This window comes from Rhincodon typus, chromosome 2 (genome assembly GCF_021869965.1).
Source record: "Rhincodon typus isolate 14 chromosome 2, sRhiTyp1.1, whole genome shotgun sequence".
Lineage (NCBI taxonomy): Eukaryota > Metazoa > Chordata > Chondrichthyes > Orectolobiformes > Rhincodontidae > Rhincodon > Rhincodon typus.
The window spans coordinates 62,271,989-62,299,350 of NC_063333.1; positions in this window are offsets into that span (position 1 = coordinate 62,271,989).

The window sequence follows — 27,362 nt, forward strand, 5'->3', positions numbered from 1 at the left end:
TTGACAATGAACCATAGTGGAGTTTTTTAATGATTTTTTTGAAAGCCTATCCGAGTTCTCAGGGAGTTTAGTACCTTGTAATGTGACCTCTTTATGGGTGGTCCAGTCTAATTTTGATTGAAGGACTGATTAACTTTCTTCTTTGGGAACAAAATGCTTATTGTGTGGTGTTGTGCTGTACCAACCTTGGTTTGATCTGTCAAACGTTATTACGTTGTAGACAAAAATGAAATATTTTCAGTCAGAATCTTGATGTTGTTATTCAAATAGTTTTTTTTCCCAATTGTTCATGGGATGTGAGCATTGCTGGCAAGGCCAGTATTTGTTGTCCATACATAATTCCTTCAGAAAATGTTGGTAAACTGTTTTCTTGAATCATTGCAGTCCAATTTCTGTAGAGACATGTAGGTACAGTTGGGAAAGCACTTTTGGAATTATGATAGCACGATTGTAAAGGGATGGCAATGTAATTCCAAATCAGAGTGGTATTTAATTTTGAGGGAACCTTGCAGTTGGTGGTGCTCCCATTGGTCTGCTGCCTTTGCCTTTCTAGTTGGTAAATGTCCTGGTTTTGGAAGGTGCTATCATGGAAGTTTGATGGGCTGTTGCAGCTTATCTTCTAAATAGTACATACCTTTGCAATAGTATGTCTGTGATAGTGGGAGTGAATGTTTAAGGTTGTGAATGAAGAGTCTATGATCTGGGCTGCTTTCTTCTGCATGGTATCGAGCTTCTTGATTGTTGTGATGCACACTCAATCAGGTAATTAAAGAGTATTCCATCACACTCCTGACTTGGGCAAATCAGATTTGATGGATGAATTTGTGGCTCAAAAACTGGAATGGGAGAAGTGAATTCCAGTTCATGGACATTGGCACCAGTATTGGGTAAAATGGGATCTGTACCGATAGGGTGGCCTCTAACCGAACTGTGCTAGGACCGGTGTTCTTGCCAGCTGCATGGTAGGGAGACTGTAAATCCCAGGGACCTGATCAGGTATATCTGAGAACTCTGAGGAAAGCTAGCGAAGAGATTGCTGGGCCCTTTACTGAGATATTTGTATCATCGACAGCCACGATTGAGGTACCGGAAGACTAGAAGGTGGCTATTGCAGTGCCATTATTTAAGAAAGATTGTATATAAATGCCAGGGAACTATAGACCGGTAAACTTGATGTCAATGGTGGATAAGTTCTTGGAGGGGATTCTGAGGGAATGGATTTACATGCATTTGGAAAGGCAAGGACTGATTAGGAATAGTCAACATGGCTTTCTGTATGGAAAATCATGTCTCAGTAACTTGATTGAGTTTTTTGAGGAGGTGACTGAGAAGATTGATGAAGGCAGAATTGTAGATGTCTATATGGACTTCACCCAGGCATTTGACAAGGTTCTGCATTGTAGACTGGTTAATTAGGTTAAATTACATGGAATCTGGACGGAGCTAGCCAACTGGACGCAAAATTAACTTGAAGATAGGAGACAGAGGGCAGTGGTAGAGGGTTGTCTTTCGAACTGGAGGCCTGTAACCAGCGGTGTGTTGCAAGGATCAGTGCTGGGTCCACTGTTTTTTGTATTTATATAAAGATTTGGGTGTGAAAAAAGGAGGTATGGTTAATAAGTTTACAGATGACACCAAAAATGGTGGTGTAGTGGATAGTGAAGAAGGTTATCTCAGAGTACAACAGGATCTTGATCAGATGGGCCAATGGACCAAGGGTAGAGGCGGAGTTTAACTTAGATAAATGTGAGGTGTTGCATTTTGGTGAACTAAACCAGGGCAGACTGATACGGTTAATGATAAGGCCTTGAGGAGTGTTGCCAAACAGAGAAACCGAGGGTGCAGGTGCATAGTTCCTTGAAAGTGGAGTCACAGACAGACGATGTGGTGAAGAAGGTGTTTGGCACGTTTGCCTTCATTGGTCAGAACATTGAGTATAGGAGTTGGGATGTCATGTTGCGGCTGTACAGGACATTGCTGAGGCCACTTTTGGAGTACTGTGTTTAATTTGATCTTACTGCTATAGGCAAGATGTTATGAAAGTTGAAGGGTTTCAGAAAAGATTTACAAGGATGCTGCTGGGATTGGAGGGTTTGAAGTACAGCGAGAGATTGAATAGGTTGGGGCTTTTTGCCCTGGAGCATCGGAAGCTGAGGGATGACCTTTTAGAGGATTATAAAATCATGAGGGTGAATAGGCTGAATAACCAAGATCATTTTTCCAGGGTGGTGTAGAGTCCAAAACTAGAGGGCATAGGTTTAAGGTGGGAGGGGAAAGATTTAAAAGGTACATGAGGGACAACATTTTCATGCAGAGGATAGTGCATACATGGAACAAGCTGCCAGAGGAGGCAGATACAATTACACCATTTAAAAGGCATATGACTCGGAAGGTTTTAGAAGGATATGGGCTAAATACTTGCAAATAGGACCTGAACAGTTTAGGTTGGAGCAATCGAGTTGGAGCAAAGGGTCTGTTTCTGTGCTGGGTGACTTTATAACTTTATGACTATGATTCTGTTGAACAAAACAGTGAAGGACAAAATTAATCTACATTTAGAGAGGCCATATTTGATCATGGATAGTCAGCAAGGCTTTGCCAGAGGGGGTCATGCGTGACAAATCTGGTGGAATTTTTCGAGGAGGTGACCAAGTGTTTGGATGAGTGTGAGGCAGTTGTTGTAGTTCACACGGATTTCAGCAAGGCCTTTGATAAAGTTCCAGGTGGGAAACTGATAAAAGAGGGTAAAAGCTTATGGTATCCAGGGTAACTTGGTAATTTGGCAAGTTAAATCTAAAATTAGCTTGGTGACAGAAGTCAGAGGGTGGTGGTAGAAACTGGCTTCTGAGACTGGAAGCTGATGTCCAGCGGCATTCCACAAGGATCACTGCTGGGTACCTTATTGTTTGTGATATTCATAAATGATTTGGTGAAAATGTGAAGGGGATAATAGGTAACTTTGTAGATGACACAAAGATTGACCAGGTGGTTGACAGTGAGGAGAGAGGTATTACATTACAGGAGAATATAAACAGATTTGTTAAATGGGTAGATGAAATTTAACCTTGATGAATGTGAGGTGATACACTTTTGAAGAAGGAAAAAGACAAGGGAGTACTTAAAGAATGGATCATGTGGTGCTAATCCACAGATCTCTGAAAGTGACAAGGCAGTTTAATACGGTAGTTAAGAAGGCATATTGGATGCTTTCTTTTATCACTTGTAGCATAGAATATAAGAGCAGGGAAGTCAGTTGGAGCTGTACAGAACTTTATTTAGGCCACAGCTGGAGCACTGTGTGTAGGTCTGATCACCACATTATAGGAAGGATGTGATTGCTCTGGAGGAAGTGCAAAGGAAATTCACCAGGATGTTGCCTGGGATGGAGCATTTCAGCTATAAAGAGAGGCTGAACAAACTCAGGTTGTTTTGTTTTGAGCATAGAAAGTTGATGTGGGACCTCATAGAGGTATAATGTCATTAGGGGCACAGACCCAGCGTAAATGGAAAGCAGTTGTTTCCCTTAGTTGAAGGGTCATTAACAAGGTGCATAATTTAAAAGCAAAAGGCAAGGAGTTTAGAGGGATTGTGAGGCAAAACATTTTACCCAGAGGGTGGCGGGCATATGGAATGCACTGCCTGGGAGGGTATTTGAGGTAGGAAACCTGACAACCTTTAAAAAGGTCTTGGATTTGAAGTATCATAACATTCAAGGCTGTGATGGTAGTGTGGGAAAGTGGGATGATTCTCTATTAATTAGGGAAGAAGAGAGGATTTGAAACTGAATCATAGGAGCAAGGCATCAAACATGGGAAAATCTGGCAAATCAGACTAAAGTCAAAGCCAAAAAGAAAGTTGCCAAAATAAGAAATAATAAATGGACCACGATAGGAAAGAATAGAGAGTATGAGTGTCAACCAGCAGATAAGATTAGTATTTACATGGAGAATAAAAGGATAACATTAAGGCTCTATATCTAAATGCACGGATGCATAATCTAAATATGCATCTAACTGCATAATCCAAATGCATAACACAAAACATATGGACTGGGATTGCAAATAGAAATAAATAAGTCAGATCTGGTATCCATTACAGAGACATGGCTGCAAGATGAAATGGATTTGAACATGAATCTTGAGGTATACAGGACATTTAGGAATAATCACAGGAGATTTTATTCTACATATTGATTGGAGAAGTCAGATGGGCACAGGTAGCCTAGATGAGGAGTCTATTATTGTTTTGAAGATGATTTCTCAAAATAGCATGTTCTGGAGCTGACCAGAGAGCAGGCTATATGAGATCTGGTATTGTGCAATGAGATAGGATTGATGAAATGAACTTGTACGGAAGGCATCCTGAATAGCAACAACCATAACATTGACATTAACATTCAGTTTACGTTAATGAGGAGTGAGTCTGAGACTATTTTAAAATTTTAATAAGGGTAATTGTGAGGGCATGAAAGCAGAGTTGGCTAAAATAAATTGCCAAATTACATTAAAGAATAGGTCAATACAGATGCAGCGGCAGATATTTAAGGGGATATTTCAGAATATACAGAACAGATTTATTCCAATGAATAAGAACATTTCCAAGGGACGGACCCACCAACTATGGACAACGAGAAATTTTAAAGATTGTATCAAACGAAAAAGAGTACATAATTGTGTAAAAATAAGTGCAGGTCAAAAGATTGGTGGAATATAAAAAGCTCCAAAGTATTAATAAAAAGTAAAAGGTTTCTATAAATATTTAAAGAAGAGAAGAGTTGTGTGCTAACAAGTGCCCAGATCCTGTCGGACTTCATCCTTGAGTCTAAAAGAAAGTTGGTAGTGAGATTCTTGATGCATTCGTTTTAATTTACTAAAACTCCCTTGATTCAGGATGATTTCATTCGATTAGAAGATAGTGAATCTAACTGCTGAATTAAAAAAGAGAGCGAGACAGAAAACAGGCACTTACAGGCCAGACAACTTAGCGTCTAACATGGAGAAAATATAAGAAAAATATAAGAAAATATTAAAGAAATTATAACAAGACACTTGGAAAATTCAAGGTAAATCAGGCAGAGCCAACTTGTTTTTGCGAACGGAAAAGTTTGACCAGTATATCGGTCTTCTCTGAGGGGATAATGCAAAAGGAAAACCGGTGGATGTACTGTACTTAGATTTCAAGAATACGTTTGAAAAGTTCCCACATCAAAGGTTTTTTTCACTTTGTTCATTCACGGGATGAGGGTGTTGCTTTTAGGCAGCATTTATTGCCCATCCCTAATTGCCCTGAGGACAGTTGAAAGTCAACCACATTGATATGGGTCTGGAGTCACATGTAGGCCAGACCAGGTAAGGATGGCAGTTTCCTTCCCTAAAGGACACTAGTGAACCAGATGCATTTTTCCAACAATCAGCAACAGATTATCATTAGATTCTTACTTCCAGATATTTATTGAATTCAAATTCCACCATCTGCCGTGGCAGGATTAACACAGAACGTTATCTTGGTCTCTGGATTAACAGTCCAGTGATAATACCACTAGGCTATTGCCGCCTCGACAACTTATCATGGAAAATAAAAGCTCATGATATAGCGAGAAGCATATGGCATGGATAGAAGTTTGGTTGGTTGACAGGAAGCAGAGAATAGACATAAGTGTGTTTTTACGGGTTAGAAAGATGTATTAAATGCTGTTCTATGCAGATTAGTGCTGGGGCATCAACTTATGCAAATGATTAGATGAAGGGGTGGAAAAACTAATTGCCAAAGTTGCTATGACTTAAAAATAGATAGGGAAGTATGTTGTGAAGAGGGCATGAATTTACAAAACCAGATGCAGAGGGGTCTGGAAGCTCTCCTGCATGAATCACAAATGGTTATTATGCAGGTACAGCAAGTAATTAGCAAAAGATAATAGAATGCTACTGTATATCACAATGCAAAAGTACAGATTTTATGCTTTAATTATACAGGTAGCTCTCCTGCAATGTGATAGTTCCATCCTTGTGTGACCTTGCGCTGTAGAAAATCACGCTATAGAAAATCACCATAGAAAATCGCGTTATAGGGAAATTGCTATTGAAAATCGCTATACTTATACAGCAGAAAGTTCACGATATCCAAACAGCATCCATTATTCATCAATCACATTACAGCCAATTTGCATTAACGAAACACGCGTTACAGCAGAACTGCCTGTACATAGCACTGGTGAGACTGCACTTGGCATTCTGTACACTGCATTGGTCAAATTAATAAAGGAAGCATTTAAATGCATTGGATGTCATTCAGAGGTTTACTAAACTTATAGTAGGTAGGTTGCTTTCTGAGGAAAGATTAGACAAGTTAGGCTTTTATTCACTGGTGTTTAAAAGAAACTTGGAAACATAGCAAATTGGAGCTGGAATAGGCCATATGGCCCTTAGAGCAGCTTTGTCATTCAATTGATCATAGCTGATCATCCAACTCAGTACCCCATTCCCACTTTCTTCTCATATTCTTTGATTCCCTTTAGTCCCAAGAATTATATCTGATTGCTCCTTGAAAACACTCAATGTCTTGACCACAACCATTTTCTGTGGCAGAGAATTCCATAAACACACCACTCCCCGGGTGAAGAAATTCCTCCTCATCTCATTCCTAAATGGCCTACTGTCTATCTTCAGTCAGTGATCTTTGTTTCTGGACTCCCTGGTTATCAGGAGCATTCTTTCTGTGTTTAACCTGTCTCGACCTGTTAGAATTTTATAGGTTTCTATGAGATCACTCCACATTCTTCTAAACTCCAGTGAGTATAGTCCCAACTGATATAATCTCTCTCCATATGTCAGTCCTGCCATCACAGAGTAAGAGGCAACTTGATTGAAACATATAAAGTCCTGAAAAATCTTGACAGGGTAGATGTAAAGAGGCAGTGTTCCCTTTTATGGGAGAATCTAAAACTTGTGACCGTTTAAAAATCATGGTCACATATTTATAACTGAAATGAGGCAAATTATATTCTCTCACAACTCTCTTTGGAACTCATGCTCTGAAAAGGTGATGGAAGCAGACTGCTTTAAATATTTTTAAGACAGAGGTAGATTCTGGTCAAAAAAGGTGTTTAAAATTAATCAAGGGAGGCAGGATTGTGCACTTGAGTTTATAATTTGATAAACCATAATCTAATTGAATGGCAAAGTAGGCTTGAAGGGCTGAATGGCATATTCTATTTCTGATTCGAATGTTTATGTATATGTTCCTAAATGCTGCCTTGTTGTAAAGAGCAGACACTCTCACTCACCTCTTTTGTTTATATTTGGACCAAGGCAGCCCACCTGCTGCAGGCTCATTGTGCATTAGGTCTCAAACAGCTTAGTAAATTATGGTGTGGCTGAGTTGTCCTGAACGTTTTTCTTAATTCCTTCTTGGGATGTAGATGTCACTAGCTAGGCTAGTGTTTAATTAACTAGGACAAGATGATTGTAAGCTGCCTTTTTAATTGCTGCAGTCCTTGCAGTCCTATTCCACTGACCTGTCACCTTCACACACATACCCAAGAATGGTGATGTGGAACCTGGGACATTGGCTGTAAGGTATATCTTGGTGAGTATAATTATGCCAGGCTATTGCTTGACTAGGGAGAGAGCCAGTTCTCAATTTTGGCACAAGTTCCCAAACGTTGGGAACTTGTAGGGTGTGGTTTTATTAATTACAGTATTTCTGTCAAGCCGCGTGGTTCATCCTGTTTTGTTCACATTCAACTCTTCTGTAGCAGTTTGATGAAACTGACTGGCTTGCTAGGCCATTTCAGAAGGTAGTTAAGAATCAACTATATTACAGCAGGTCTGAATTCAAATGACCAAGTCAGGATGGTAGTTTTCTAGATGACCTTTTTCCAACAAGCTGTAGTCATCAATTTTGCAAATGGTTTTCTAATTCCAGATTTTCTAATCAATTGAATTTAACTTCTGTCAGCTACCAAAGTGGGAATTATACTGTTGTCACTGGAGTGTTACTCTGGGCCACAGTATTACTAGTTGATTAAGACTACTGCTATGCTACCCATTCCCATTCCATTATATTTTCATTCTATGGCTTTTCAGGTGTACAAAAATAATTTATAACTGCTGGATAAAATTTATGAATCTTAAATGTACAGCATGTTCTGTTTTGATAAACAACTTCACTGATATTATTTACAAAGTTGAGAATTGGAGTAAAATTGCATATATGAATTTCAAACTGTGTGAAACACATGTAAGAATATTTAATGCTATATTTTGTTTTTTTATGTGTAGCCTGGAGCTGAATCTCAAAATTCTATGCAAAAGAAACGACGTGCTCCAGCTCCACCATCTCGTATGCCAAATAAATTAGATGGAACAGAATTTGAAAGGAGCAGTACCTTTGGTAAGTGGCAGTGATGCCTTCATTCAGTCTGGATTTTTAGCACTTTTTTTCTGAAGTACATAGCTTAGCTCTTGTTACTGGGACAGTAAGAGAAAGATAATAGGTTGATGATACAGAATTTTTAGCATGTATGATCTAAAAAGGAAATTGGTGAGCCTGTTTTAATTTCTGGAAGAACCAAGACCTTTAAATTAGTTAATGAAGTGACAATCTTTGTGACTCAGCTGTGCATTTCTCTACCTTTAGCTAATACATCAACCATTAACATGAATAATAAGCCAGTTATTTTGCAGTGTCTGAAGTTTTGGAATGTGGTTTGCAAAAACTGCATAATTGGGAGGTGGGGTGTCAAGTCACTGACATGGGAAATAGTGGCATTGTGGTATTGTTACTGGATTATAAATTCAAAACTGCAGGATAATGTTCTGGGGACATAGAGTTTGAATGCCACCATGGTAGATGCTCAAATTTGAATTACATTTTAAAAATCTGAAATTAAAATGCTAGCCTAAAAAGGAGCATCCAACCATTGTTGACTATCCGAAACACCAACTTGGGAAAGGAAATCAGCTGTTCTTACCTGGCTTGGCCTACACATTAGTCTGCACCCACAGCACTCTGAAATGGCCTACAGGTCACTCAGTTGCATCAAAAGCTGCTAAAAATTCTAAAACAAGGAAGGAAACATCCTGACCACTTGATATCGACCATTTGATGCTGAGTGGACCATCCGGCATTGACCCAGGGAATGGAAACGACCACAGCAAACTTCATATTGTCTCTGCAGAGTTCTCCTTCCCAACATCTGGGGCTTGTGCTAAAATTCTAAGATCTGTCCTGCGGATTAGTGAAGCAACTATTTGAAATTGTCTTTAAGGTATGATTCTGAGATTTTGTCCTACATATAACTATCAATATCCCTGGAATGTCATGTCCCACCAGCAAATCAACTCACCAGAGGTAGTGATACAACGATGTACAGGCAGGAAGGATTTGGCTTTGGAGTACTTACATTGACCCTAGATCCCATGAATCTCATGGCATCAGATCCAAAGTGGAGAAGGAAACTTCATCCTCATTATTACCTACCATCCTCTTGCCGCCACCATCCTACCTCATTCAGTCCTGAATGGTGGTGGACAATTAAGCAATCAACAGGATGAGCAAGCTCCAGAAATATCGTCATTCCTCAAAGTTGGGGAAACCCAGCACACGGGCATTTGCATATATCTTCACCCAGAAGTGCTGAGTGGATAATCCATCTTGGTCTACTCTTGGCTCCCAGCATTACAGTTATCAAGAAATGGCTGGGGGTACTGGTTAGTGTACAAACCCAAACAACATTTTGCCACTGGTACTCCAGAACTAGCCACATCCTTAGCCAAACCGTTTCAGTACATCTGTAATACTGGCATGTATCTAACAATGTGGAAAATTGCCCAGGTTTGTTTGTTCACAAAAACGGAACAAATGCATTCTAGCCAGTTAAAACCCAATAAGTTGAACGCGATCATCAGCAAAATGATGGCAGGAGTTGTCAACAATGCCATCAGGCAGCACTTAGTCAACAATAACCTGCGCAGTGGCACACAGTTTGGGTTCTGCCAGCTACTCAGCTCCTGACCTCATTACAGCCTTTGTCCAAACACAACCAAAAGATCTGAACTTCAGAGGTGAGATGAGACATCAAGGCAGCATTTGACTGAATATGGGAACCCTAACTCGTTGTTTCTTGAATGAAGAGTCATCAGGGTCGTTAATTCAATTCGCCATACCTACCACAAAAGAAGATGGTTTTACTTGAAGGAGGCTAGTCATCTCTGTAGGTCAGGACATCACTGTAGGAGTTCTTCAAGGCTGTGTCCTAGGTCCAGTAATATCCAGCTGCTTCACCAACGAGCTTCTTTCCATCCTAAGGTCAGAAGTGGAGATTTTCACTAATATTTGCACAATGTTCAGCAACATTCATGACTCCTTAGACACTAAAGGAACATCCAGGCTTAGGCTGGTAAATGCCAAATAAAATTTGCACCACATGAGATATCTTGCAAGACCTGGACAACATTGAGGCTTGAATGATATCACCATCACTGAATATCCAATATCAAGATCCTGGAGGTTACCATTGACCAGAAACTGACTTGGACCAGCCGTATAAATACTCTGTCTACAGGAGCAGGTAAAAGGTTGGGAATTCTGCGGTGAACAGTTTATTCCTGACTGGAATAACTACCATGGCTTCTCCAACGGCGCCTTCCCCGTGATCACTTTATACCTAGAAAGACTCAGGCAGCAGATGGGTGGAATCACCACTACCTGCAGATTTACCCTCCAAGTCACACAAGACCCTGACTTGGAAGTACATTGCTGTTCCTTTACTATAACTGTGTCTGGAACATGCTCCTTAACAGAAGCTATAACATGTATTAGCTGCCTGTGTGGCAAATACACTGTATGTGAATGCAACCAAATCACAGTGTTCAAAGGTACATGGAGCCAGTCCTCAGTTCACTTTGGATGGAGTAAGAGAATGGAGTTCTATGTGTGAGGGAGTGTCAGCCCTGATGGTTATATGCCTTGAGTAGTGTGGCTTTGTGCCAATGTGCCATTGCATTGTCAGTGCAAGGCAATACAAATCGCCAACACTTGTCCAGGTGCACACAACATCTTTAAAGATGGTACAGTCTTGAGGGATGCTGGTCTTTCAGCAGATATCTGGTGAGTGGCATGTTGTTCTGCGAACAGTGAGTGGACAATGGGCCTAGAACCTGGCAAGGGGGTGGGTTAGAGTAGGTAGTTAATGAGGCATATTTGGAGAGATGAAACTTGAAATCTCACTCAGTCTTGTGGAGACAAACCTTTGGTAAAACTCAACAAAACTGACACTAAACCAAAAAAAGTAAGATTCTGCCCAATGTTAAGATTTCAGATGCTGTCAAGTTTGCCTAAGTGAGTTTATAGGATTAAGTAAGTGTAAAGGCAGGAAAAGAGCAGAGATGAGGAAAGAACAACAGAGGATGTCTTTGATAAGGGAAGGCAGGAAGGATAAGTTGACATACAGGATGATGGTGCTAGCCAAATGAAATCCTTACAGAACAAGCAAGGCAATAACATAGAATGGTTCTATAGGTTCTGAAATGGAAAAAAACAGAATCATTATTGATGTGCAATGTAAAAAAGTGAAGGTGGAGTTTATGATCTGAAATTATTGATGTTGAGTCCAAAAGGTTGTGGAGGATCTAATGCAAAGTTGTGTTTTTCTTTATGTTTATTGTGAGATTAACTGGAGCAGTGAAAGTTGCTACCAGCAAAGGGGTCAAAGAGGGGCACGCTATGCAATTCATCATGAAAATGTACTGAAAGAGGGGACTAAAGACAAGCCTGTAGCTAGACATGTCTTTCTGGTTCCTTTTCAGTCAATAGCAAGATGAATGATAGACTGGATTTTTCTTGAAACAATGGGTCATAGCATGACTAGTTTATAACATAGCTGCAATGAAATCATTGTGATGATACTGTATCTATATTTTTGCCAACAATGTTGCTGAGAGCTTCAGATGTACGATATTTTTAATTACTGCTGTTTTAGCTTCTTTTCATCTGTTTGTGTTAAAATATTGTATCAGATAACATGGCTTTCAGTTATATACCCCAGACATACTTATTACCCTACTTGATCCCCTATCTAGGTATTACTGGACGTCAGGTGCCACTTAAGCCTCCAAGAGGTACATCGCCACTGTCAGGCAAACCACGTAGTCCACCCCAGTTAACGATTCCTCCTCCCCCACCATACCCACCTTCAGCAGACATTGAGATTGTCAACCAGCCAGGAATGTCACCAGAGTATGATTTGACTAACATGGTGCCTGAAATTACTGAACACGGTGAATCGATGCCTGAATGTAGGTCCACTGAAAAGTATATTCTATCTTCTGTAGTCTTAACAAGGAAATCATATGTTCACGTTGAGTATTTGTCTGATTTTCATCAGCCATTTTCAAACCTACTTAAACAAATTTGGAACTTGTGTTTTTCATATCACCTACAGTTTGGTTGTTTGTTCATTTGATAAAACTTTATAAAGAATTATAAAGAACATTATAAAATATTATGATGTGTAATGATGCAGACTTGATCAAGGAGCTTTAGGTGAAGGAACCCCTAAGGGGCAGTAACTGTCATATGATAGAATTCACCCTGCAGTTTGAAAGGGAGAAGCTGGAATCAGATGTAACGGTACTACAATTATGTCAAGGTAACTACAAAGACCTGAGGGAGGGGCTGGCCAGAGTTTATTGGAAGGAGATCCTAGCAGGGAAGACAGTGGAACAGCAAATGGCAGGATTTTCTGGGGATAATTTGGGAGGCAAGGCAGAAAATCATCCCAAGGAAGAAGAAACATACTAAGGAGAGGAAGAGGCAACTGTGGCTGACAAGGGAAGTCAGGGACAGTGTAAAAGCAAAAGAAAAGCATACAATGTGCTGAAGATTAGTGGGAAGCCTGAGAATTGTGAAACCTTTAAAAACCAGAAGGGGATAACTAAAAAGTCAATGATGGAGGAGAAGATGAAGTATGAAAGTAACCAATCAGATAATATTAAAAAAATTGCAAGTTTTTTTAAGACATCTTAAAGATAGTGTGGCAAGAGAGAGGCAAGAGTGGACATTAGACTGCTTGAAAATGAGGCTGGAGAAGAAGTAATGGGGACAAGTAAATGGCGGAGGAATTGAACAGGTACTTTGCATCAGTTTCCACAGTGAAATACACCAGCAGCACACCAGAACTTCAAGAGAGTCAGGGGCAGAGGTGAATGTAGTAGCCACCACGAAGGAGAAGGTGGTGGGAAAGCTGAAAGGTCTGAAGATGATTAACTCACCTGGACCAGATGGACTAATCCTAGGGTTTTGAAGGAGACAGTGAAGGATATTGTAGATGCATTGGTGGTGATCCTTCAGGAATCACCTCAGTCATTGATAAGATTTTAGAGTCCATTATGAAGGATGAAATTGTTGAGTACTTGGAATGGTAAAATAGGGCTGACTCAGTGTGGTTTCATCAAGGGTAGGTCATGCCAGACAAATCTGTTAGAATTCTTTGAGGAGGTAATGAGCAAGTTAGGCAAAGGACATGATTTACGGTGATTTCAAGAAGGACTTGACAAGATGCCACACAGGAGGCTGCTAAATAAGATGAGTCCATGATATTAAGAACAAGGTACTGGTGTGGATAGAGGATTGGCTGACTGGCAGAAGGCAGAGAGTAGCGATAAAGGGGTCTTTCACAGGATGGCAGACAGTGAAAAGTGGAATTCTGCAGGAGTCCATTTTGGGACCACAGCTATTCACATTATACATTAATGATATGGACAAAGGGACTGAGGGCATTGTTGCATAGTTTGCAGATGACACAAAAATAGGTGGAGGGGCAGGTAGTGTTTAGGAAGTGGGTAAGCTGCAGAAGAACTTGAACAGGCTAGAAGAGTGGGCAAAGAAGGAGCAGATGGAATAGAATGCGGGAAAGTGTGAAGTTAGGCACTTTGATAGGAAGAATAGAGGCATGAAATATTTTAGAAATGGGGCAAGGGACGTAGGAGCCTTGTGTTCAAGATTCTTTTAAGATTAACATGTAGGTTCAGTTGGCAGTCATGAAGGCAAATTCAATGTTAGCATAAATTTCAAGAGGGCTGTAAAATAAGAGCAGAAATGTACTGCTGGGCCTGTATAAGGCTCTGGTCAGACCGTATTTAGAATATTGTGAGCAGTTTTTGGCCCTGTACCGAAGGAAAGATGTGTTGGTCTTGGAGGGGGTCCAGAGGAGGTTTACAAGAATCTCAGGGATGCAGGGCTTGTCATTTAAAGAGTGGTTGAGGACTCCGGGTCTATACTGTAAAGGAGTTTGGGAGGATGAAGGGGATCTGATTGAAACTTACAAAATATTGAGAGGCCTGGCTAGAGTGAACGTGGAGATGTTTCCACTAGTAGGAGAGTCCAGAACCTAAAGGCACAGTATCAGAGTGAAGGGATGACCCTTTAGAACTGAGATGAGAAGGAATTTCTTCAGCGAGAGAATGGTGAATCTGTGGAATTTATTGCCACAGACGGCTGTGGAGCCAAGCCATTGAATGTATTTGAGATAGAGATAGATAGATTCTTCATTGGTAAGGGGACCAAGTGTTTTGCTATGAGGGCAGGAGAATGAGGTTGAGAAACCCTGGTTGAGAAGCCCTGATCAAATGGCAGACCAGATTCGAGGGGCCAAATGGCTTTCTTCCGTTCCAATATCTTATGATCTTATAGTCGAAATACTATAAGTATTTTCTAAACCCTGTTTGCCAAACTATTTTAGTTTGTAAATATTACATGATTCATACATCAGATTAGCAATGTTTTAAGGGATTAAAGAAGGCAAAGGGTTACTTGCATTGATCATGCTATGAATTTGACCATTGTGTTTTCTTCACTAAAGTCTGAGCTGACGCCAGCCTTGACTGGGAAGATGAAAGTCTCTTTTCTGAATGTCAAAGACATCAAAAATAACATAAGTCTGGGCTGGCTCTGTTCCCTCTGCTGCAAAGCAGTAGTTCATTATGCAACACAACACTGAAAAGGCACTACAGGACAGTAATTGCAATTTTCCATTTGCACTGGAATATAGGAACTTGGGTACACAATTATTCAATTTGGCTCTTACAGAGTGATCTGCCATTCATTGAGATAACGACTGACTTATGACCTAACTCCATGTATACACTTTTTCCCATGTTCTTTGATACCTTTGCTTAACAAAGGTCTATCAATCTTAATTTTAAAATTAACACCTGATTTAGCATCCATTGTCATTTGCAGAAGGGAGTTCCAAACTTCTATCACTCTTTGAGCATAGAAGTGTATTCTTAATTTACATCTTGATATTCCTAGCTCTAATTTTCAGGTAATATCTGCAAGACCTAGACTCCTTAATCAACAGAATTTTTTTTCTCTGTATTCATCTATTCCTCATCTAATCTCCTTAAAAGTTAGAATACTTTGATCAAATCCCTAAATTCCTAAATTCGAAGAATTACAATCCTAGTCTATGTAATCTTTCGAATAAGTTAAACCTTGGAGTTGAGGTATGGTTCTGCTAAGTCTACACTGCCTTGCCTCCAAGTTCTGTATTTCCTTCCAAAGATGTGGTGCTCACAGTACTCCTGACGTGGTCTGATTAGTGCTTTATACAATTGAAGATTGATGTCTACCCATTTTTATTCTGAAGAAGATATCAGGCCAGCATTCCATTGGCTTTTTATCATTTTTTGACCTATTCAAGACATTTGACTAGTTTGTGTACCCACCTGTGTTTGGGCCTTCACAGTCTCTAGCTTTTCACCACATATAAAATAACTGGTTCTATCCTGCTAAGTCCACAGTTGGTGACCTCACACAAATTTGAAATGCATTTGCCGCAGTTCTATATTTTCACATAAACTATCTTTTTTTTGTGATTTTTGTCTCCATCTATACTGTTTAAAATGCCTTCCACCTTGGTGGCATCAATATTGGATTAGGCTCTGAAAATGTTAATGCTGATGAGTGTGTAAACTCCACCCAATTTGATGATCTTGAGTGCAGAATAGCTGTAGCTCTCGGAGGATATCAACCTAACATTAGGTCTCCTCATAGTCTTAATAGCAATATCTAGCATACTAATGTAATTTGTAACTGACGCAGTAAATTACATATTATTTAAGACATAAGGCTGTTCTCCTTAGAATACCAAGTGCTTTTCCTCTATTACATTTGACAGACAAGGCCTTGTCAATCATAACCTAAAAGGAGGATAGTAGCACTAAATTTGCCTTATGGTCATTAGGAATACAACTAGCACATACAATATCATGACCATGGGTAAGAATTCATGACATATCACAGTGCCAGTGAGAGACATTGCTTCATCTTACAACATGCGGCAAATTTGGAAAAAATCAATACCTAATCCATTATCTAAGTTATTAATTATTGCACCGAATAGTTGAGGCCCAATACAATTACTTGTCGGTCATCAAGGGCAGCTTTAATGAATGAAAGGGGGGTCTTGCCATCCCACCCAACAGCCAGCAAAATCCCTGTGCCCTGTGATTTTGGGGAAGGCTCATCATATTAACTGCTAATCATTGACAGTGGTCTTCTGAAGAATCAAGAACAACATGGACAGAATCTTCCAATCAGAGGCCAGATACTCAGCAGTTCCAATGGGAATGCAGTGACTGCTGTTAGTATAACACCTTCCCAAGGTCCAGAATCTCTATGGCCAAAAGAACAGTTGAGTAAAAGATGGGATTGCAGAATGAAGGCTGTGATGGAAGGATGCTGGTAGCAAGGGAGGGGGTGGCTGTCAGTTGGCTGTCATTTCCTGGTGCCTACTGGCTCAATCAAACACTATATGGTTGACAGTGAAGACCCCCCCCCCCCCACTCCCTTCCCACCCCCCAATCCTGCCTTGCATGCTGAATTCTCCGCTGGCCACTTGACCTCATACCAGCAGCAGTGGGATCAGGTCCTAAAATGGGCATTAGTTAGCAATTTAAGTGCTGCAATTCATGGAGGGGCAGCAAGGCTCTCATGAGCCTTCCCACTTTGATTTAATCATGGCAGTGGCAACTGCCAACTTCCCACTCAATTAAATTCCCTTCACTGCAAAACTTGTCAAAGCGGAGGGCATTTGTCACCTAGTAGTCACATCCTACCAAATAGTGTATCTGCCCTTTATCCCTACTCTCTGTCTCTCCTTCCAGTTCGTCAATTTTCTAAACAACTCAATAAGTTACCAACATCTTCTTAAACTTCAACTTTACTTAAACGTCTACTATGAGGGACTTCAAATGCCTCTGGAAGTCCATGCAAATAACATTTTTAGATATTCTGTAGTATATTATTTCATTCACCTCTTCAAAGATATAAATCAACTTGTAGACATGAACTACCCTTTACAAATCTGTACTGACCAGCTGAAAATTTTCAAGATGATATGTTCCATTATCCTTAATTATCGACTTTCATTATTTCTTAACAACAGATGAATGGTAAACTGGGCTATAATTCCCTGATTTTCCTCTCTCACCTTTCTTAAATAGTAGAGTGAAATGTGGAATTTTGTAATAGTCATCTTTAACATGTCTACTGACTTCCATTAAAATCATCAGATAGAAATCATCTGGTTCAAGGTATTTGTCACTCCTTAGGGTGATTATTTTCTCCGTTTGTTGTTTTGATTGTGACTTTTGATAACCCACATAATGTTAGTTTCCTTAGGATGTCTGGTATGCAGATCTTTTCCTTGACTGTGAATACTGACGCAAAATAATGATTTAACACGTGAGCCATTTCCTTCCTTTCATTGACAACATCATTAATATCTATTTGTAGCAGGCCCACATTTTACTTGACTATCATTCTCTTTTCATTCATATTGACTTTTTTATGTGTTGTTTGATTTCTCTTGCAGTTTCTATTTTTGAATGCCTTTTTGAAGCTGTTATCTGTTTTGTCATGCTTTTCTTTACATATTTTCCATTTTCCCTGAGTTGTGCTATGTTTCATCTTTTTGAATACTTTTCCTTTTAGATTTATGTCTTTTCAGTTGTAAGTAGATTTTTTGTGCAAGTTCCACTTGCACATTAATTTCTTTTCAGAACGTTTCTTGGCACCCACTGATATTTTGTCATTTTACACGTTAACAGATATGCTTAGTTTACTGTGGATAATCTCTGCTTTATTGCATTGAAGCTATCCTTAGCTAAATCTAGAATATAAATACCTGTTTCTAGTTTTCCCTTTTGAACATCAGGTTCAACTCAATTATATAATGATCACTAATGGGTAAATGTTCGTGCATTGTAGACCATATACTAAAACTAGCTTATTATTCTTTATAGAATCGAATATGGCATTTCTCTTTGTCAGATCTAGGACATATTGTTGCAAAAATGATCCTGGACACAAGAAATTCTCTACAGTTATGACGTGTGCTGGTCTGCTTATTCTAACCTCTAAGAAAACCATTCAGCCTTTGCTACATACTTGTCTAATATCTGTATACATACAAGGTGCCACCTGTCTGCTGCCATGGCTTCTGTACACAACTCTCACTACAGTATTAAGTCCCATCCTATTTCAAAATTCTGCCTGACCTTACTGCCTTCTTCTTGTTATCCTAATAGTAGTATGATTTCTTAATCACAAAGGCTTTCTCCCTTATGTCAATTTCCCTATGTTTGCTGTTGATCTTACCAACCTGGTATATTTAATTCCCAGTCCTAACTACCTTGCAAATTATGCCTTCGGAATGGCTGCTATTCTGTACTCTTCAAGTTGAATTTTCTTGTTCAGTTCATTCAATTTGTTTCTTATACTCCGTGTATTTCCAGTAATAATGTTATTTTGACCACATACATATGTACGCCATGTATGTTTGGACTGAGGCTCTCCATGTCTGAATGCAGCAAGACCTGGACAAGATCGAGGCTTGAGCTGATGAGTAGCAAGTAACATTCATGTCACACAAATGCCAGGCAATGACCATCTCCAACAAGAGTGAATCTGACTATCTCTCCTTGACATTCAAAGGTATTACTAGTGATGAATGTCCCACTAGAGGTTACAATTAGCCAGAAACTGAACTGGATGAGCCATATGAATACTGTGGCTAAAAAAGCATGTCACAAGCTAGGGATTTGTAGTCTCTGACTTGCTGTAGTAGCCACTGTATTACACAGCTGCTACATTTCAGTATCTGGCCAATTGTAACTCCCATGATGATATTCCCATTGAATGTTGTTTGGAGCTGTTTAGCTACTGGTTAGCTTGAAACTAATCAGCCAGTCTGAATGCTAAGTTTTATTTCATTTGGACATGAACTGCTACGGTAGCTGAGGAACTGTGATCAATACTGAGCAGAGTAACATGGGAAGATCGAAACAGGAGTATGCCATCCAGCCCTTTGAGTCTACTGTGCCATTTAATATGGTCCTGGCTGATCAAGCACTTCAATGCTTTACATTCATCCTGTTTCTATAACTCTTTATGTCTTGGTAATTAGAAATCTATCAATCTCTACTTTAAACATACTCAAACCAGAACTTCCAGTCTTTTGGGATAGAGAATTCCAAACAACACTGTGCAATCATCAGTGACTATTCTCACTTATGGCAAAATAATGGAAGGGTGTATTTGATAAAATAGCTGAAGACTGTCAGTCTTACAAAACTATCTCATAAATTTCTTGGGTTGAAATGATTGGCCTTCAACAACCACAGTCATCTTCCTTTGTCCGAGATATACTTCTGACCAGTAGAGAGTTTTCACCCAAATCACTTCAATTTTTCTAGGGCTCCTTAATGTCACACTCTGTCAACTGCTGCCTTGATGTAAAGGGCAGTCACTCTGACCTCACATCAAATTTCCTTCATCGTAGCATGCTCTACTATTACGACCATAACTTGCACTCCTGCTCCTCTTGCTTCAAATTGGCATTGTCCACATTCTGCTCTTATCGGACCTTATCCTCCAGTAGGAAATACATTGTAGATGCTGGATAAAATAAGATTGGTTTCTGCAAAACCTCTGTCAATCTGACCTGGGTTACCTACATCTGCACAGTGTTGGTCACACCAACCCCCATTCTGATTCTGATCCAGTCCAAGAGGTGTCACCAAAGTCTGGAGCCAGTTGTCCAGATCCTACTTATTCCTTTTTTTATCAAAGTGGTTTCAATTCACACTGCTGTTTTGAGATGAAGATTAACTTAATTGGACCGGTCTCACTTCTGAAGAATTCCGATATACAGCAGTCCCGATGCAACTTGATTTACCACATCTTAAATGTATTATAAATAATGTAGAATATCACATTTTCATTTGTCTTATTTATTTTCTGCACATTAACTTGCACTAAGGACTAAAATACTGGACAAAAACTGACTAAAACTTTACAGGAAACATAAGTATTAGGATCAAAAAAAAGATCTCCCTTAGCATCCAATGTCACCAAATTCTGAACTCTTGCACTCTGATATGATGCTATATTTCTTTAAATACTTGTCTGTCAGCTGATAACTGTTTATACATGGTTTTGAGCCACACCTAAGATACCATAGTGCACTCACCTTCCTGCATTCAGTAATACAGCTTTTATTCAGAACATCATAGCACATCAACGTCTAACTGCCATAGGAGGCAGTTTCTGTCAGCTAATTTCAGTTTGTTTTACAATTTTAAATTTCTCATCGGAATTCAAAGGTTAAACTAAATTTCAGGTTGTGAACTATTTACCAAAGAATCTCCACTCTCACTAATTTCACAACTCTTGCATTCTGTTTACTCCTGGCTGAGCAGGTATCTCTATTTGAAGTAGTTTGCTGCATTTTTCACAGTCAGTACTATCTTGAGAGCATAAGAACAAGTAGGAGGAACAGGTGAGGATAAAGCTAGTAAATCCTCCTTCCAGCCAGGTTGTCTATGAGCAGTCATTCAATGCAATACCAGATCCTCATTGTTTAACCGATCCACACTGAAATGACGCCACCAAGGCCAGTATCCTGTCACCAAGTCACCCTTTATTTACATGTATATAGTACTTGACACTGGTCTGGCTTCATCAGAGCCAGCTCTCGGAGTGAACAGTTCCTCTGACACTCCTGTTTACATCTGTCAGCCAGCGCTCCCTGAGTGGACTAGGTCAACAGCCCCAATCAGGGAACTTGTATTCTATGAGGTCTACCTGGCTGACCTCATTACAATCACTACGTCCTTCCCCTTCTAAGTCTGGGGATGTAGGATTGTTCTTTTTCCTGCAGCCTCTCTGTTTTCGCACCAGATCTGGTTCCTCCAACTCAGCCTCGGATATGGGCAGTGTACCTTGCACCATAGCCTGCCTCTTGAGCCCAGAGCGTCTCAGAAGAAATTCATCCTCTTCTTCAGGCGTTAACGGCGTCAAGGCTATAACATCCACCATATCCATCTCATACTCAAGGTTTCTTCAATGCTAGATGGAGGTGGAGGTGGAGGTCATGGTTTCTGACAACCTTTCCGGCTATTCTAAAGCTCTTGCCCAGATTGTGAGTTTGCAGCTCTCATGTGGTTCACGTGCTTGTTCTAGACCGCCCTGCCTACCTGAACTTTGTATGTCACATGACCTGACCTTTTGTTGACAATGCCTTTTACCCATACAGGGCCATTTCCGTGGTTTTGGCACCAAACTTCATCCCCTGAAGTAAACTGTCTCTCCTGCTCACAGTGTGTTCAGCATTCGTGTTCCTGATGCTGTTTCACCCGCCCCCATGTCTGGGAAGATCAGATTTAACCTGGTGCAAAGTCTTCTCCCCATTAGGAACTCTACTAGAGCTATCCCTGTAGTTGCATGAGGGTTAGTCTGATAATTAAATAGGAACCAGGACAGTTTGGAATCTAGTGAGGCTATACGCTGTTTCTTTAAGCCTGCCTTCAAAATTTGAACTGGTCTTTCAGCCAAACCATTGGACGATGGATGGTATGGAGTTGTCCTTATATGCCGAATACCATTTAGGAACTACTCAAATTACTTGCTGGTAAACGATGGCCCGTTGTCTGTGACCAACAGTCCCAGGAGTCCTTGTCTTGCAAAAGATGCTCGTTGTCGTCTCTATGTTTGACGAATGAACTCTGTGCATGTCCAACCACTTTGAGTGGGTGTCCAGAGTGACTAAGGACATTGGGCCTGTGAAAGGGCTAGCATAGTCAGCGTGTAACCGAGTCCAGTGTTTATCCAGCTATTCCCACGAATGTGAGCGAGCTGCTGGTGATAATTCTTGAGCTTGTTAGCTCTCTAGGCATTGCCCCACCAATGCGGCTATGTCTGCATCCAGTCCTGGCCACCAGACATAACGCCTTGCCAACATCTTTCTTTTGGAAATCTCTGAATGACTCTGGTGGCGTTCTGCCAGTATCTGGCAGCGATCTTGGCTTGGGACAATCACGCTTGCTCTCTATATTAAAATGCTGTCCTCTGGTGATCAGGTCTTGCTGAGTCCAGAAAGGTTTCAATTCTGGTTGTGATAGCCCTTCTGTTTCTCCATCACCACCAGCTGTTTTATTTTTGTCAGGACCAGATCTTTTTTGTGTCCACAGTCTGATACTGTCAGCGGTGATCAGAAGGCTGCCCAGGAAGTTTAAAACCAGAACCGACTGTTCCAGTGGTAGCCCAACCGGTTGGGTGTTCCTCTCCAACAAGCCATCTGTGAGCCAACACTACCCCGATACAATATGGGGAGGAATCACATGTCAGCACCTGATCTCGCTTGGGATCATAGTGTACCTTAGACGATGATAGCTGCTTCTTCATTTCCCCAAATGCTATATCTTGGCTACGAGAGTATTTCCAAGGCTGACCCTTTTTCAACAGCAGAGGTAAGGGTGTCAGGATGGAGGCCAGGTTTTCCATAATAATTCACCAATTCAAGGAAAGATCGAACTGGGGTATAGATGTGGGAGCTGGGGCATCTTTGATCACCCTCACCAAAGGGTGTAAATCGGTGTTGTCAACTCTGTAGCCAACTAGGTCACTTGAAGTGCCTGGAACACGCATTTTTTTCCCTTCTAAGGCATATATCTGACTTGGAGAAATGTCTAAGGACTGTGTCCAAGTTCTCTAACTGCTCTTTATTGGTCTTCCCTGTTATTAGCACGTCATCCAGATAAATGGCGATCTTGGGTAGACCTCATAATTATCCTCGTCTGCTGAAAAATCGCACAGGCTGATGATACCCCAAATGGCAGTCTTGTATGTTGGTACAAACACTTATAGGTATTAATTGTCACATACTTCTGTAGCATACTCATCTATCTGCAATTGCAGGTACGCATGATTCATGTCCAGCTTTGTGAAGGATAGCCTCAAGCCGCCCCCACTGCCACCCAACCCCCAAGCCAGTTTTGCGTATAAACTCTCTGTATGAGGGATTGGCCATTTATCCAGCTGCGAGAGGTGGTTTACCATTTGTTTAAAATCCCCACAAAGGCGAACCAAGCTGTCATGCTTCTCAGTTGGCCCGACCAGCACTGCCCATTCCACAAATTGTACTGGTTTGATGATTCCTTTGTTTTCCAGCCTCCTGATTTCTGTCTGTACTTTTGCATGTAAGGCAAATGGCACTGGGCAGGCCCTGCTGAAATGTGGAATTGCTTCCTGGTTAACATGTAAGGTGGCTTTTCCTCCTTTGATAGTCTCTAGACCTTCCTGAAAATCTTCCAGGTATTTAATCAGGACTTCAGTCAGGCAGCCATTTCCTAATCAAAAAATGTTGAGCCAATCAAGGTGAATCTTTCTCAATCAATTTTGTCCTATCAGGCTTGGGCCCGAGCCTCTTACTACAATCAGTGGGAACTGAGCCAGCTGCTTCTCATATGAGACCAAAACCAAAGTTGTGCCCTTAATCTGTAAAGGTTCCCCAGTATAGGTTCTCAGTCTAGCTGAGGTCTTGCACAAACTTAAGGATTGGAGTCCAGAGCAAATTTTGTTAAAGACTGGTTCTGCAATCACTGATACAGTCACGCTGGTATCAACCTCCATTAGAACTTGATGACTATCTAATCAGATGTTTATTTTGATTAGTTCTGATTCGGATGTTGCTAAGCATTTAACTGTTCCAAGCCAGATATAGGTAGGCTTTCCAGGGTGTGCACTTTCTTTGATACCGGCGTATGAGTTCTCTTACTGAATTTAGACCCATTGGGACTCTTCTGATGTCACGAGTCCCCATATCAGCAGCAACGACAATGGTTTGCTGGCACAGACCTTGAAGAAAATATTAACCGTTGGCCGAGTCTTGGCTTTGTTTTGGGGATTTGCTATGGGCTGACCTAGACGCTCTGTTCAGGGTATGTCCTGAATGAGGCTATGCAATTGCCTTCACCTAAGTAGTGTCCCCTAAACTCAGCTGACCTTCCATCAGAATACCCTGTAATTCCTATGTTCTACTGGCCACATTTTCTGATGACAAAGCCAATACAGTCCTTTCTGCTATAACTCAATAGTTGCGCTCTTGTGTGACCTCACTCTATAGAAAATTGCAAAATAAAAATAACAGGGCTTATGTAAAAAAACAGGTTGGGGCAGACCACCAAAAATATCACTCAAAATCGAAACAAATATAGTAGTTAGCCTAACACAAAGGATAGTACAGTTTAAATAAATGTTAAATTCATATCTAATAATGAAATAATACAGTAAATTTAACACTTTACCATGAAAAAAATTGAAGATAACTTGATGGGGAGAAGGGTGGTTTTGAGGTTGCTGAGTTGTTAAGACAGGGGCTGAGGGTCACCATCACCATCACCTTCAGGTGCAGTTATGGTGGCAGAGTTAGGACGAAAAATACTTAATCCAGAAATGGCTGGCCATGGTTCATTGTCTTCTGACTGTTTCTTGGGGGTTGGCTTAAAAAAGACATCTAGTTTTTGCTGCTTTGCCATTTTTCTTTTTCCATAATGAAGCTGTTCATAGGGTGCTAAATACGATGTTATTCCATGAACTGCTATTCTGTTGCATTTGGTATTGTAATCATTGTCTTCTAAGAGCTGCAACTGCTTCTCAACTTCCCTCACGATAGAAGACAAAAGAGAAGTGGAAAGCTCTCATGGTGCTGCACCCTGGACTTCATCTTCTTCATCTCCAGCTTCCATTTCCCCCTCAGCAACAAGTTGTTGTAGATCAGCTGTAGAGCAGTCTTCACAATGGGACTCAAGCAGTTATTCAACATCCTCACTCTCCACTTCTTCAAATCCAACTTGCTTTGCAAGAGCACCACAATGTTCTTTGATTCCTGGGAGCTCCTATGATAGTTCAAAGCCTTTAAAATCATGAATAAAATCTGGGAGAGGTTTCCACCAAACTGCATGCAAGCAGTCCCTACTGACATCACCCCAGGCCTCTACAATAATGTCAATTGTATTCTTGATGTTAAAGCTCTTCCAAAATTGAAGAACACTGTCCCTTTCCCCCTCATTGGCTGCAATCAGCCTCTTAAATGTTGTGATTGGACATAGAAATAACACTTTGATGTTTTCAGAAAGCTCAGCAATGATGGGAGGATGGCTTGGCGTATTATCCAGAATGAGGAGAATTTTGAAATCCAGTTTTTTTCTCGCAATAATTTCTGAAAAAAATCTTTGAAAACATCAACAATAAGGTCAGAAAAACTTTGCCTCGTCATCCAACCTCTTTTGTTTGACCTAAAGTAGACACCTCGAGTCGACTTAAGGTAACCTTTCAAGGCTAGTGGATTGGCACCACCATAGGCTTAACCTTTAAGTATCCACTCGCATTGGCACCCAACAGCACAGTCATACTATCCTTTGCCACCTTAGAGCTGCAATGTGTACCTCATTCTTAGAAATATAGGTTCTTGATGGCATTCGCTTCCAGTATAAACCTGTCTCATCCAAATTGAAAATTTGATCTAAGTTGTAGCCTTCTTCTTCAAATCAATTTTTTCACTATGGGAGGAAAGGTCAGTGCACGTTCCTCATCTTGCACGGGCAGCTTCACCACATAACTTTACGTTATGAAAAGCATAGTGGTCCTTAAAACCAGCAAACCAGCCACTGCTGGCACTAAAGGCAGGCACATCTGCAGGATTTTCAGTTTTTTTCTTTAGGTCTTCATAAATTGATAAGGCTTTTTTTTTATCTGATAAAGCTTATCCCACATTGCTTTTTTGTTTGATCTTCTATCTACACACTTAGATGCCACTCCGGACTCCTCAAGTTCCTTTGGCTGTGACCTCACAGATTTGCTAGCACGCTGGCTTGTTCCAGCAATCCAGCTTGCTTTAATTTTTTCTGAATTGTCTCTTATGGTGCATAACATAGACTCCTTCATACCTGTTTCACAAACAATATCACATGTTCTATCATTATGTTCAAAATGCATTATAGCACCTAGCTTCTCTTCAAGTGTTAAAACCTTTCTTTTACGTTCACCACCGGCAATTTTATCACCACGACGCTTCTTGTAAACATTCTTTTAATTTGTACTCCCATATTTATGGGTAACACAGCAAAATTTGCAAAACAAGAATGAAAATTATGCAGTACCTCTCAAAAAGCACTTCACAACAGAGCACGTGAGTCAACTGAACATGTGATGTTGACGCAGAGACTCTGTTGGCGTAAACATTGTATTCCTCCGTGCACCATGACACTTAAAGTGTTGGGGATGGAATCGCTTAATAGCCAACACACGTATGCAAAAGTTTATGTTTTATAAACAGCGTTCAGCTATTCATCAATCATGTTACAGCCAGTTCGCGTTGATGAAACACGTGTAATAGCAGAAAGGACTGTAGTAGTGCCTGTTTGAAGTCCAGTTGCCCTTCAGCTAGTGGACACTCTTGCATGGTTACATCATTAATCCCACATACCAAACGGTGTCTCAGCATGTCATAAAGGGTTAAACCAAAATCACATGCCTCTTTCAGTTATCCTAACCTTGTCAAAAATCCCGACACTGATTCCCTTGGTTCTTGGACTGCTGAGTAAAATCGATAGTGTCTCAGAATTAGAGGAGGCTTGGGCTCATAATATTCCTTAACTAAATCCATGAACTCTTGGAAGGTTTTAGAATCTGGTGCCTAAGGAAATTTGAGGCTCCTAATAACAGAAAAAGCTGCTGGTCTGCAGGCTTTCAGGAGAATTACTCGTTGCTTTTCATCTGCCCCAGTGTCATGCTTCTGGAAAAAAAATCACACATTCTTTCCACATATGTGCCCAGTCTTCAATGGCAGGATTGAACGAGTCAAGCTTCCCAAATAATGGCATGATGCCAGAAATGCTAACCCTAACTCAAAGATGACTGTTCCCAGTGAGTTTCATCAGGAGTGTTTTACTTCTGTCATCCCCACTGAAATAACTCTACAGCGGCCGGTGTCCCATCACTAAGTCACCCTTTATTTA